This window comes from Thalassophryne amazonica, chromosome 15, assembly GCF_902500255.1.
Source record: "Thalassophryne amazonica chromosome 15, fThaAma1.1, whole genome shotgun sequence".
In the NCBI taxonomy this organism is placed as follows: domain Eukaryota; kingdom Metazoa; phylum Chordata; class Actinopteri; order Batrachoidiformes; family Batrachoididae; genus Thalassophryne; species Thalassophryne amazonica.
The window spans coordinates 28,436,369-28,449,595 of NC_047117.1; the positions used below are offsets into that span (position 1 = coordinate 28,436,369).

A 13,227-nucleotide genomic window follows, 5' to 3' on the forward strand; every position below is an offset into this window, starting at 1 on the left:
ACCTATTGTATAAAAAATATTCACAGTTTACCGTTCGTTACTCTGGCAAAATAATTTCCTTTGGGATAATAAAGTTCATCAGATTCTTATTCTGATTTCTGTCATCCATCCAGCATCCACCAGCCATCCAGCAGGTGGCCCACAAATCTATGGGCCCTAATTTATGCAGAACAAACTTGCTGTTTGGATTGATCTGGTGCACCAAAATAAAAAGGTGTCTCATAAATTTATCCTCTTCATATCCCCTTTTAATTTGGTGAGTTACAAGATGAATGATTTTGCATTTTTGTGTTAAAAACCAGAAGGGGATGTTCTCATTCACTCATTGCATTTTACAGGGTTCAGGGCGAGACATTTTCAATATCGCAATCGCTACTTGCAGGTTGTTGGGCTCGACTGCTCTGGATGTAAGGGATTAAAACAACAGGCAGAGATAGAGATAGGATTTTAGAGAGCAGAATTTAGTATTTTTGTTATTATTATTAATATTGTTAAATATGATTGCTGTGGAACACAAACACCATCTCAGACTAACCGGATAATTAATGGAATAGCACAAAACAAGCTACAAACAGGCTAACTGTATAGTCTGTCATTTTGAAAAATGTCTTTATATTAAGTGAGGTAAACTTGAGCATGTTTACCTCTACATTGGGCATGTGGAGATTAATCAGTACGAATCGGTATTTAGATACAAACGTGTGCGATGCGAGCGCATCGAATCGTTCAGTGTGCATTGATTCACTTGATGGTTGAAATCGTGATGGATTGGTCCCTGCCTACTTGCCTTGATTTTTTTTCCGATGCACATTGAATACACCATGGACGAAAGCCAGAAAGCACATTTCTACCACAACAAAACTAATGACATCAAAAGCCTTTTTGCTTAATGATTCCCTTATCGGTCCTGCAGTTTGAAGGTGTTTATCAGGAAATTATCATTTCTCTACGTTGATTGTAGACTCCAGCGGGTCTGCTTGAAGCTTGAAGCAATGAAGCAGCGCTTCGACCCGCTGTTCACTGGTTCTTTGCTTCACTTCCAAAGGCAGGTCTGTAATTTTTTTCATTAACTCCTCTCAAAACCATTTAAAGATGTCAATCATGACTCATGTTTGTACTGAGAATTGTCCGCCGTTCCACACCAGAGTTTTACGAGATGGTTCTCTGACATGAGCACCAGCCGGTGCGTAAACTGAAGTTGTCCATCAGGTAATGCAAATAATAATAATAATAATAATAATATCCTCTGTTTTGTGGGACTAAGTGTGCAGCTCCAAAGAGAGATGCAGATTTAGGTCTGAATTAATAACTTCAGAGTGAATCACTGTTTTAAATCAAATGACACCTCTTTCCAAACGTTATAATACAAATAATAAACTACAACTGACCTAAACTGTTTTTTTTCCCCCCCAAAATGAGATGTCCTCTGTTTGTTATGAATTACATTCATCCTGATGTCCAGCGCAGCCGGCTGCAAGAGCTCAGGTCAGAGTCTTTGGAGCTCCATTTGTGTCATTAATATCGGAAAGGAAATGCTTTTGACAAAAACTACAGATTTTATTTCTGTTTCTGTCCAGAGATCAAGGATCCATCATGTACATCAAGAATCCAGTGACCATGTACAGATTTTAGTGATTTTTATTTATGTCCAGACATCAAGGATTCAGTGACCAATTTCATATTTATTTACTGTAAGACTTAATAGAATGTTGTTGGCATAGAAATCCTGTAAAGTCTACTTTTAGCACACAGAAAATTCACGAGGTATTGATGAGGGAATCAATAAAGAATCAGATCAATAAGCGGAATTGATAATGGCACCGATATCGATTAAAATTTTTATCAGTATCCATCATTAATCGTATTACACCAAATCGCATCGTATCGTATTGTAAGGAATTGAATTGCCATCAAATACATATCAAATTGCATCGAATCGGGAACAGGGGTGAATCATATCGCATCATATCATCATGCATCGCTATATGTATTGTATCGCTGGTATTGTTTCGAGGTGTGTATTGAATCGTTGTCAGTGATGAGATTCACATGCCTACTCTACATGCTACCGACACCAGACCGGAAAGTTTGTTGTGCACTGACGTTCTGCCCAGCGGAGTTTTCCCCTTTGTGTTCTTCTTAAATATGTTTGACATTCAGAAAATGTCAACTTCCTGTAAGTTATTCCTAATTATGTCATTGATTAAAAGTGTGGCAGCTACACATAGTGCAGCAGATAACTGAAACAATCCTTCAAATGGTGATGCAAGCACCAAGATACTATAATATGATAATGCTTTCCTGATGGTATCACAAAATTTTGGGGGGTGGGGGGGGGGTGTGGGGGGGTGTGGAGGAGTTGTAGTTTGAGTTAAAAATACTGTCTGAAACTTCACCTTGTCACCAAAGTTTGATGCATTTCATGACAGTATAACAAAGAAAAAAAAAAGCATAAGACTGGGGTGGTGCAGTTGTGAAGTTGATCAATCATCGTCCAGTCTGGACCAGACGTGTTTAATGACTTTTTCACCTGCTCAGACACAAGAAGGAGATTATAGTCAGTATTTGTAACTTACTCTGTGCCATTATATTAATTACTGTGTAAAGATGACCTCCAAAATGTCTAAAAATAGAGTTGGAAAATTCCAGAGTTGCTTCTTAAAGTCATCCTGAAGGTGCACAGTGTCAGGAACAGTGTTGTATAGTAACAAAGTAAAAATACTTCACTACTGTACTTAAGTACGTTTTGGGAGACTTTGTACTTTACTTGAGTTTTTAAAATTCAGCTTACTTTCACTTTTACTTCACTACATTTCCGACCTTAATTGCATACTTCTACTCCGATAAATTTTCTATGCGCCATGCTGTTACTCAATTAAAAAAAACAAAACAAAAAAAAAAAAACACACGAAAAAGTCGTGTTTTCACCCAGAGACACCACTGATTACTAGTGATTGCAACGAAGTCAGGCCGATTTGTCATGAGGCATGTCTGGTAGGCTTTTTTGCAGTTGCACACTTGTGGGGTGTTTGTCATGAAAATGATCATTTCTCTACATTGTTTACAGACCTGCAGCAGGTCTATAATCAACTTTTCTGCAGCGCGGCTATGCTTTGAACCTTGAACCAATTGAAGCAGTGATTCGCAGGTCGAAGCAGTGCTTCAACCTGCGATTCATGGATTTTATTCCGCTTTATCCTAATTTTTTCCCGCTAAAACCCTGAAGAGCATATGTCTGTGAGTAATATTTAATATTTTTATGTTAAACTGACCTGTTATGGTCTTCTGAAACAGTTGATAGATGTATTTTATAACTTAAAAACGGGACCAATGCTAACATGTTAGCATGTCTATGGCATTTTCAATGTTAAAGTTAGCATTAAGCTGTTTGCATCAGCACGTTTGTGTTGATTTGTTTTCTGTATAATTAATGGCTCAGTGTTTGTTGTAAAAGAGTCAAATTGTAATTTTTTAAATTTATTTTTAGTCATATATTATAGAAACAACAATAATAGTCTACATAATAGACAATAATAGTCAATAATAATAGACTAAATGTTACAATACAATTTTAGAGAAAGCGACAAAAAGAACCTAATGAAACAAAACACAACAGAAAAGATAAAACCATCTAACAATGAAAATAAATAAATACATATAGAAATAAATAATGTTTCCTGTGAACATCTAGTGAGTAGCCTCCTCTCCTTTAGGTTTTGAAACCTTGTTTCTGAAGTGTTTTGTGTGTTGTGCGCAATTTCTAGTATTTTGACTCATACTACCACTCATTTACAAGTGTAGATAAACTTTTATTTAAAAAAAATCAGTCCGTTTTTGATTATTAACATTTACTTGTACTTTTACTTTCAATACTTGAGTACATTTAGTTGTACATTACTTGTCATACTTAAGTGCAATAAATACTAGATAGTACTTTAAGACTTTTACTTGAGTAGCATTTGAATCAGTGACTTGAACTTCTACCAAAGTAATTTTTTTAATGGGTATCTGTACTTTTACTTAAGTGTGATTTTCCGGTACTTTATACAAAACTGGTCAGGAATCAGTTCACTGGCAGGGTTATATGCACTCTGAGTGCTCTTCTATCCTTAGACAAATAAAAATAAAATGGCCAAAAATAAATAAATAAACAAAAATAGAGTAAAAACAAGAAAACAAATGAGCGCTTTTTTTATTTGGTAAATGGGTTGACTGTAAAGTTGAGGGCTTCAAGTCGTAATTGAAAGCTTTTTGGCGGCGGTATGAATGAACGTGCGCCGCGCGTGGCTTGTGCTGACGTCGCGCCGCGCGCGTGGGGGCCGCCACGGGTGACCGGCGGGCGCGGATTTATAGCGACGATGAATCCCGGAGGTCTGAGTAATTAACGGCTGTCTGCGGATGGCGGCGAGAGCGCGCGAGCGAGCGAACGAGCGAGCTGGGAAACAAGCGAGCGGGAGGCATTTAATCTTAATCACGGCTCAGCTCCATTCAAATTAATTTGACAAGTTTTACCCCCTCCCCTTTCCTCCGCCTCGGCCCCGCCCCCTCCCAGCCCTTATTAAAGGAAGAGCCAGGCTAATGACAGTAACACCACCCTCCCCCCCACCCCCCACCCCAAAAAAATGCCTCGTCATGCTGTTAAAAATATTCTTTGTGAAGGCGAAAAAAGAGCCCAACTGAAGGCGCAGGACGCGGATATTTTCCTCCTGCAGGGCGCCCGGAGCCACCCCCCCACCTCCTCCTCCCCCTCCCCTCCGGAGTGTTTCTATAGTAATTTCCAGCCAATGATCAGTAGGTGTCCGCATCCCCGCTTCCTCACCTCAGCACCAATCAGCCACACACAGCGACAGGAGACGCGGACCGAGCAGAGCGCGCGAGGCGCACGCACAACGCCGAACAGGACGACGGGATCACCTCCGCGCTCGCGCTCCTCTTCTCCTCATATATATATATCTGCCACACCTTTATTTCTTCTTTTCTTTTGTTTGTTTGTTTTAATTAGTCTTATTTACGCACTTTCAACAGCACTTTTGTTTTTCTTGACGCGGTTATTAAAAAAAATGCGCCTTCTTTTGTTTTGAGCGCGCGCGCTCTTTCTGTCACGCATTTTTCTTTCGACAGCCGCGCGTCTTCTCACGTCTTTGCGTTATATTTTCTAGACTTCCCCCCCACACCCCCCTTCCTCCCCCTCTTTCCCGCCTCCCTCAGGGGCGAACACGCACGCCCGCTGGCACGCGCGCGCGCGCCCTGCTCTCGGCTTTTGCAGTAATGTGCCGCCGCGCGGTCGCAGCCTGGTGACCAGAGTCTGGGAGCTGCTTTTTTTTTTAAGCCCCCATTTTTTTTCCTCGTTTTTTTTTTTTTTCTTTTTTGGGGGGGGTCTCTGCAGGAACCCGGTAGGTGATGCTGCTCCGTGTCCGTCCACCCGGTGTCACACATCCTGCATGCGTTTTTAACCCCCCGTCCTCTGTCCCTGATTTGTCTGTGCAGCTGCCAACTGATCCAGACTGAGTGTGAGTCGGTGTGTTTGAATGGAAATATTGCCTTACCCTCTTTGGATTATCTCTGCATGACCTTTGATCTGAATGTCCTCCACAGACCAGTAATTAACGGCTTTGTGCGCAGCCTCACTTTGCTTCTTGTTCTTTTTTTTTCCTTCACTTTCTTAACCTCCCCTGCCCGCTCCATCCAGCTGCTCCAAGTATTGAACATTTCTGTCTCTCTAAACTTTGTTTACAGGCTGCCAGAGAGAGAGAGAGAGAGAGAGAGAGAGACAGAGAGAGAGAGAGAGAGAGAGAGAGAGAAAAAAAAAATCAATGTTCGTGACTTGATTGTCTTTGGGCTTCGTATTTCGCTCCAGGGGCGAATTGATTAAGCGATAATGACCTGGAGGAGGGCTGATCATTAAGCTAAAGAGGTTTTGTTTACTGGTGGTTCGGTTTTATGTCATTTTGAACCTGTGGATCTGGATCCAGATGATGTTGGCTGAGGTGCTTTATTGTTTCACACGTGCCATCACAATTTGACAAATGGGACTTATTGTCACCACTTGCAGCTTTCTGTCCAGTGGGCCCAGTCACATTAAAGGACCATTTCATCTTTTTATCCTGCAACAATTCAGCCTTGCTTGACTCACCTTTCTGTTAAACAGATTAGCCTTTAACTTAAAAAAAAACCCTGAAAATAGTTGTGCTCTAAATGAAACCGTCCCTCACTTTCGACGAACATCTATCTAACAATTCAGCAACACATATTAAAACCAGTTTTAAAGTAAGAGATATGCCTCACTTTGGGGTGAATGTGAGGCATTAATTGTAAAGCGCTTTGAGCGTTTGATGCAGATAAAGCGCTATATAAATATATTCCATTTACCATTTTCATTTAGATATGATTGTATTGATACATGGACTCCTGAATCAATCTAAATGTTTATGAGTAGTGACTCAACATTAAAAATGTTGTACTGCAACTTCTGTGTGGAATGTTTACCTTTGTGAGGTAAAAACAAAATCAACATGCTCGATAATCTTAGGCGGGATAACATAAATATACTTGTTTGAGCTTTACAGTCAGTTCACAATTTCATAATGGTATCATACCAGTTCACAAAAGGAAAGTTAAGCTATGCTATTCATGCTGTGCTAAAAACAGCTGGCTTCTTATTCTGGGCTTCTTCCACACTATGCTTTCTGCTACGGTATGACGTGCTGCCCCCAGTGGTGAACAAAAGGTGAACAAAGGCAGCGCCAACATGTAGCACAGTAGTAAAAACTTGAAGAAGGTCCCTAGTTTGTCATGAAATATTAGGGGTGATTGAAAGGTTTTGAGCCAAACCAAGAAAATACCACAATTGAATTAATGTAATGCTTTATTTTTCAACATAATCCCCATGTATGTCCACACACTTTTTCCAGCGTAGCTGCAGTGCCTTAATACCACTTTCATAGAAGATCTTTTCCTGGAGCTCAAGGAAGTCATCCACAACAGATATGACGTCATTATCAGTGTTTATAATGAGTTCTTGCAAGTTGCTTTTTCATGTTTGGAAACAGATGGAAGTCTGAAGGAGCCAAATCAGGGGAATAAGGTTGAACGCACATTCACGAATGTCAGCCATTGCGATGACCGATGTGTGGACCGGAGCATTGTCCTGGTAAAACAGTGCACCTTGCAGAAAGATTCCACATTGCTTCAGCTTTATTTTCTTTTGCAGTTGTAACAAAAGGGAAGCATAATAGATGTTTTGTCCCCTCTGGAGATAGTCGACCATTATGATGCACTCAGCATCTCAGAAGACAGAGGCCATGACATTTCCAGCAGATTAGACAGCTTTGGCTTTCTTTGGTGGGGAGAACCCACTTGTTTCCATTGCTTCAGCTGTTGTTTGGACTCTGGTTCAAAGTGATGGACCCAGGTCTCATTCATGGTCATGAGTCATCGCACATCGCATGAAGATATCAAGAGCTGCCTCAAAAAGCCAAGCTTCTCCCTGGACATCTGGAACCTCGTGGTTTTCTGATTAGCCATGGGAAGACTTGGGATCCATCACGCTGAAAGTTTCATCATCCCCAGTTCTTCCATTAGAGCCAAATGAGCTTTCTCATGGTAAATGCCTACAGTAATGGCTATGTCACGCTCACTTGGTCTTCTGTCAGCGAAGACCATATCATGGATGTTCTAGCTCATATCAGTCGAGGTGGCAATTCTGAGTCGTCCTGATCTTGCTCCATCTTCGAGGCTTGTTCTAACCCTCTTGAATCCAGCTGACCAATGTTTAACTGTTGCATAAGATGGTGCATCCTCCCCTAATGTCATTACCATGTCTTCATGGATCTCCTTTGGAGACATTCCCTTTTTTGTGAGATACTGATTCACAGCACGCCCACCAGCATTGTCCATTTTGACAATATGACACACCCCTACTCACTTGACTGAAATATTGTCTCTAACATTGCACCCAGTGAGTCAAAATGTCACACATTCTCAAGAGAAATGTTGGTTTCTCAGAATTCAACAGATGGACAACTACACCCTACTTTTACCTGACTCAGGCTCCAAACTTTTCAGTCACCCCTCGTATGTGTTTGAAGCTCAGCACTTTTGGCTTATTCTTATTTATCGTGAAAAATAGATTAAAAAGAATTGTATCAGATTGCATAAAACTTCACAAAACCACATCACACAGAATCTAATTGTTCCCAAGCAAAAAGTATCATCCCTGAATTGTTTCTTAGGCCATGTGGATATGTATCGGCTGGTTTTCTAAGGCGGAGATGTGTACCTCTACCTATACAGTATATTTTGCTGTTGATATTAATACATTTCTATAGGGACTGTTGCTGTAAACATCTGCCGCCAATTCACATGGGCCTTTACTGTTCATTGTCCAGTAAAGTTTAAGTACAAAACTTTGTGATACCTCCTTCTGTTAACAGAAAAGTGTCATTTCCACCTTACCTAGATTACTGAAGAGGATCGCAACATAATGTACCTGTGTAATTTATACAGTCTGATTTTAGTTTACTCTATTGTTTCAACATCATATCGATAAAGTTAAAAAGGGGGTGGGGAGCTCACAAAACAAGATCCATGTGTGACATCAGTGATAAACATCTTAGACTGGTGCAAGCTATAGAGATGGCATGATACCACATTTTTATGTCTGATATAATACAGATAATAGACCTTTAAGTACCTGCCGATATTAATCAGATACCGTTTGTCCTATCTTAAAATATCTCATTTGTCAATAAATACATTTATATGGTTGTACTTTGCTAACCTAGCCATCTAACAAAATATGAATTCAAACTGTGACACACATAGTTGACAACACGTTGCCGATGTGCAATAGAAGTTGGGATCAGATTTATTTATTTATTTGTTGTTCAGTTTCTGATATTTGATCCAGTAATTTGGGCCAATGTTCATCTGACACCAGTCCACAATATCAGATCAGTGCACTCCGAGTGCAGACATGATATAAATTGGTATATTGGAAAAGTCCACTTAGCTGGTCATGTCTGTTTGTTTGGATTTTTGTAACTCTTGTAACTGACACCCTTTTTCCTTTATTCATTTTTCAAAGACATATTTATTACAAATAAATGAATTGTCAGACCATTAAAACACTCAGAGGTTTTGTTGCTAAAGATTTATTTTATTTAAGATGTCTAGGTTTGTGAAACAGTGAACTTATCCTTTAACCTTTCGCCATATTGGTGTGTGTGTGTGTGTTGGGGGGTGGGTGTGTCTCATTGAGCAATTAAAGCTAAATATGGCTGTTTTTGATGGATTGTTAGTTAAAGTTTGAGCTATGTGCAACCATTAATATGTTCTCAATGTGACCCCTGAAGTAAAAAAAAAAAGGCTAAGTGTGAAATATTTCTGAACTGCAATTATTCAGCTGTCAAACACATTTATACTGGAAGACCATAGCTCAGTGGGTCATAGGATCAAATGCCAATTACCTCTGTGTGTTGAAGTGTCCTTGAGCAACAGCAGTGACCTGGTATTACTTTGGGTTGGCTATGATCTTAATCTGCAGGTGGCTGCAGCATTCTGTAAAAACATTCTGTAATGACATTCACCCCTTAAAAGCCCCCATGAGGCTGGAGACTGGTGAGGTGCTAAGCTGTCAAACCAACAGGGATGCAGCGAAGCACAGCAATGCATAAAAAAAATCTTTAAACAATTGTATGGTGATTTTAGTGGATGCCTGCGATTGTGTATCACAAAAAAAAAAAAAAAAACAGAAAAAATACAAAATATCACTTAATCCACTTTCACTGTTATTTAAAAATATAGCACTAATATCACAATGAACATCGTCTGTCCCCAGCGTATTCCTTTACAAAGCATTAAAGACTGCGATATGTTGCAATGTTTGCAAAAGTGCTCGTGAGGATTTGACAGACAGGCCAGGCTATGGTTTACCATCAGGTCAGTTTAGTTTAAATATGACATGTTTTGGGTATTCTTTGGCACATCTACCACTTTTTAAACTTGGTTTGGGTCTGAAATGGTGACTACCCAGGCAGAACTGTGGTTCATCCTTATCCCCAAAAGGTAATCTGCTGCAGTACTTGTTGTACTAAGTCGACTCCATCCTGCTCAAGAAAACATGCCAAATGGCAAAATTAATAGATTGCTACTATGAAAAATATTGTTTCTTTTTATGTAAATGAATGTTAATGTGATATTGTAAAAAATCACAAAGTGTGTATCACAGTTGACAAACGGTCAAAAAAAAGAAAAGAAAATCACAGAAATTAAGTGAAAATGGTTACATATGTTGAACTATATATATATATATATATATATATATATATATACTGCTGTAATTAAGCACAAATTACATAATTCTTTCTTTTTTTTGTATTTTATTGTTGTACTCCACTACATCCTATAAGGCAATACTGTACCTTTTACTCCACTACATTTAAATGACAGCCTTAGCTATTGGTTTGTAAATTCAGACTAACTACACAAAATCTAATAATAAAAAATATATTATCAATAGGTTTTACTGTTCCACGGTGGAAAATTAAAAAACTACCCAGTGAAGTCATATAAAATGTATATAAATAAGTTAAAATTAAGTCCACATTTACCAGCTGCTCAGTAGTGCATCAGTAATTATATTTTAATAATATAATATGATGTTGAAATGGACACTTTCACTTAATGAATAATTTTAATAGTTTAAGTGTAATGTGATTGTAATAATTTTGTAATTAAGGTTTTCAGTCATGACTTTTACTCGTAACAGAGTATTTATACAGTGCTGAGATCTTGGTAGTTTTTTCTACAATTCTTGAGGTCAGCACACACGTGATGTGGTGAAGTGGCCAATCCAAAGGCGAGAATTTGCATTTCCATGTCTGGCCGCTCAGTGACAACACGCTTGGGCTGTATGCTGTTTTATTGAAATCAGCCATTTTTTAAAATTGTCTCTAACTTGCTTCTAGCGGCCAGCTGACAGCTATCATTGCCTCGAATGGTCAGATTTATACACTAAGATGACCTGAAATGAACCAATTGTAGCATTGAAGCATTAAATTGACTTTATTGATGAGTCTGACCCCATTGAAAAGTGACCAAATTAAATGTATTTGCTTTGTGTGTGTTTTCACAGAGAAAACCTGTCCCTCGAGGTTAACTGCCTGGATGACCGACCTTTAGAATTGGCCAAAAATAAATAGAGGACAAGGTGTTTATATCAACTCTCCCTATATCTCTACATCTCTGTTGGAAAACATTGGAAATTTAATTTGCTGGGCTTTAAGAAAAACAGACCTGCTAGTAATAACTAATGTTAAATTTACAAATTTAGCTCACATAACCTAGCTACATAGCATTATCTATGTTATCCCCCACCCTCACACATGCCCCACACAAGAATCAGAAGGATAAGCTGAACAACATTATTGACGTTAATGACAGCTAACCTCGTGCTAATTTATCTAACGTCAGATTAGCATTACTTATCAATGATAACTTCTGCTGCTGAAACGTTATCTGTTACGTTTAGACTAGTCTGATAACTATGTGGATACTGTAAAATTGAACATTACTTCAAACAATGTATTCTCAAAATGCTTTGGCGCCTTGGATACAGTAATGCTCGCGCACGTGTTTTTCCTGAGATAGAGGGGACTGACTGACTGACTGGGATATGAGATCCTTAGGAAATTTGTTATATAAGCTATATTTAATGGTAAGCCATTGCACGAGTCATAAATTAGTGGTTTGTGTCAGTAACCCAGTCCCTCCGCCGACAATTTAAGGCCTCTGCTCCAGCCACTGGGACAGTATTGAGATTACATCCACTAAATAACTTAGCTTGCTAATGCTCAGAAGGCACATATTTACCTCATCATATTTACCTCATGTTTGGAAGCTAGGGATGCACTTTAGCATCCAGAGGACCTTAATAATGCCACCCAGCATGAGCGCATATTCAGAATTCATATTTTTTTCAAGACAGCTGCTGGCTAGCGCCGTGGAAGTGATTTGAACAGCTTTAGTGTTCCAGCGATGGATCAGCTTTGGCAATTAAGAGAAAAGGTAATGGAAGCAGGGGGAGATGTGTCTAATAGGCTTTTATCTGTGGAAACCAAATCCAGACAGACGGGAGGAGGGAGAAAGGAAATGGAGCACCGCCACACGTGCACACCTACAAGCACACACACACACACACAAACATACACACACTGCCTATCCTGAGGCGGCTGATGCTGTCGTTGATCTGGTTTATGATCCGGATGTAAACTGACCAGTGGATGTCTTTGCTCTCATTCAGTTAATGGAATAGAGCTGCTCACGAATGAATGAGTAAATGAAATGCACAAGCTAATGCTGATCAGATATATCTGAAAATATTCATGTTTAAAGTTTTTATATGGCAGGCTTTAGGTAAAATGAAGTCCCAGTCTTCAGCGCTGAAGCATGAAGCCATTGCGGAAGTGTCAAATCTAACAGTTCCTTGACTTATTTTGAGGCTGGCTCTCAAAGTGAGTCACTCCCAGTTGTCCTCCATGTTAAAACCCCCAACTTTAGCACAGAAATAAATATGTTTAAGAAAAGTACAACAAGCTGTTTTGGTCTGTATAATTAGTTTCCCCATTCATGACAACTGTACGGGGGTGGGGTGTGTGTGTGAATTTTTATATCTATTTATGCTATTTTAAGATATAAAGCTATGAATAATTCAGGGTGTGGTTGGTTTGAGTGACAGTTATGTGCTGGGTTAAGGGCCCTGTTAGCAGAGGCAGAGGTAATGGTGGTTGGGGGAGTGTGTGTTTGATCTTTAGCCATTTAACCAGGTGTTAGGTGGAGTTAAGTACTGCCATGATGGCAACACTTGGAGCCGCCTAATCTGAGTTTCTGACACATTTTTTCAGCAAAACTATGGGTGATTTCACAGAGGATTTGTCCACTATATATATCAATAAAAACTGCAAAAATCATCTGTTTCCAGCTGCTGCCGTCATAAATTCTTGTGAGGTGTTTTTCAACAAGCCACGTTTTGGATTAAATATTAAATGTCTGTATTTTGATGAAATGTAAACCCAGTTTAGTTTATCCAAATACATTTATTCCCTTTGCGAATGGAGCTTACTGGACTTTCCTCAAAATATGCTAAGAGTCCTTTGACAGGAGATCTGAAATAATCTCGAAAATGTGACATTTTTGGAAACATGCTAATTCCTTTCCCCATTATAATGA

At 39.2% G+C, this 13,227-nt stretch overlaps 1 protein-coding gene across 1 annotated transcript in view; it reads left to right on the forward strand.

Annotated features, from left to right (window-relative positions):
• The first annotated feature begins 5,336 nt into the window (after nt 1-5,336).
• Nucleotides 5,337-13,227, forward strand: part of cxxc4 (CXXC finger 4) — a 102,782-nt gene continuing 94,891 nt past the window's right edge. The window contains exon 1 of the mRNA XM_034188578.1: nt 5,337-5,393. The gene's annotated coding sequence lies outside the window, so the exon portion shown is untranslated. The remainder of the gene's footprint in view (nt 5,394-13,227) is intronic.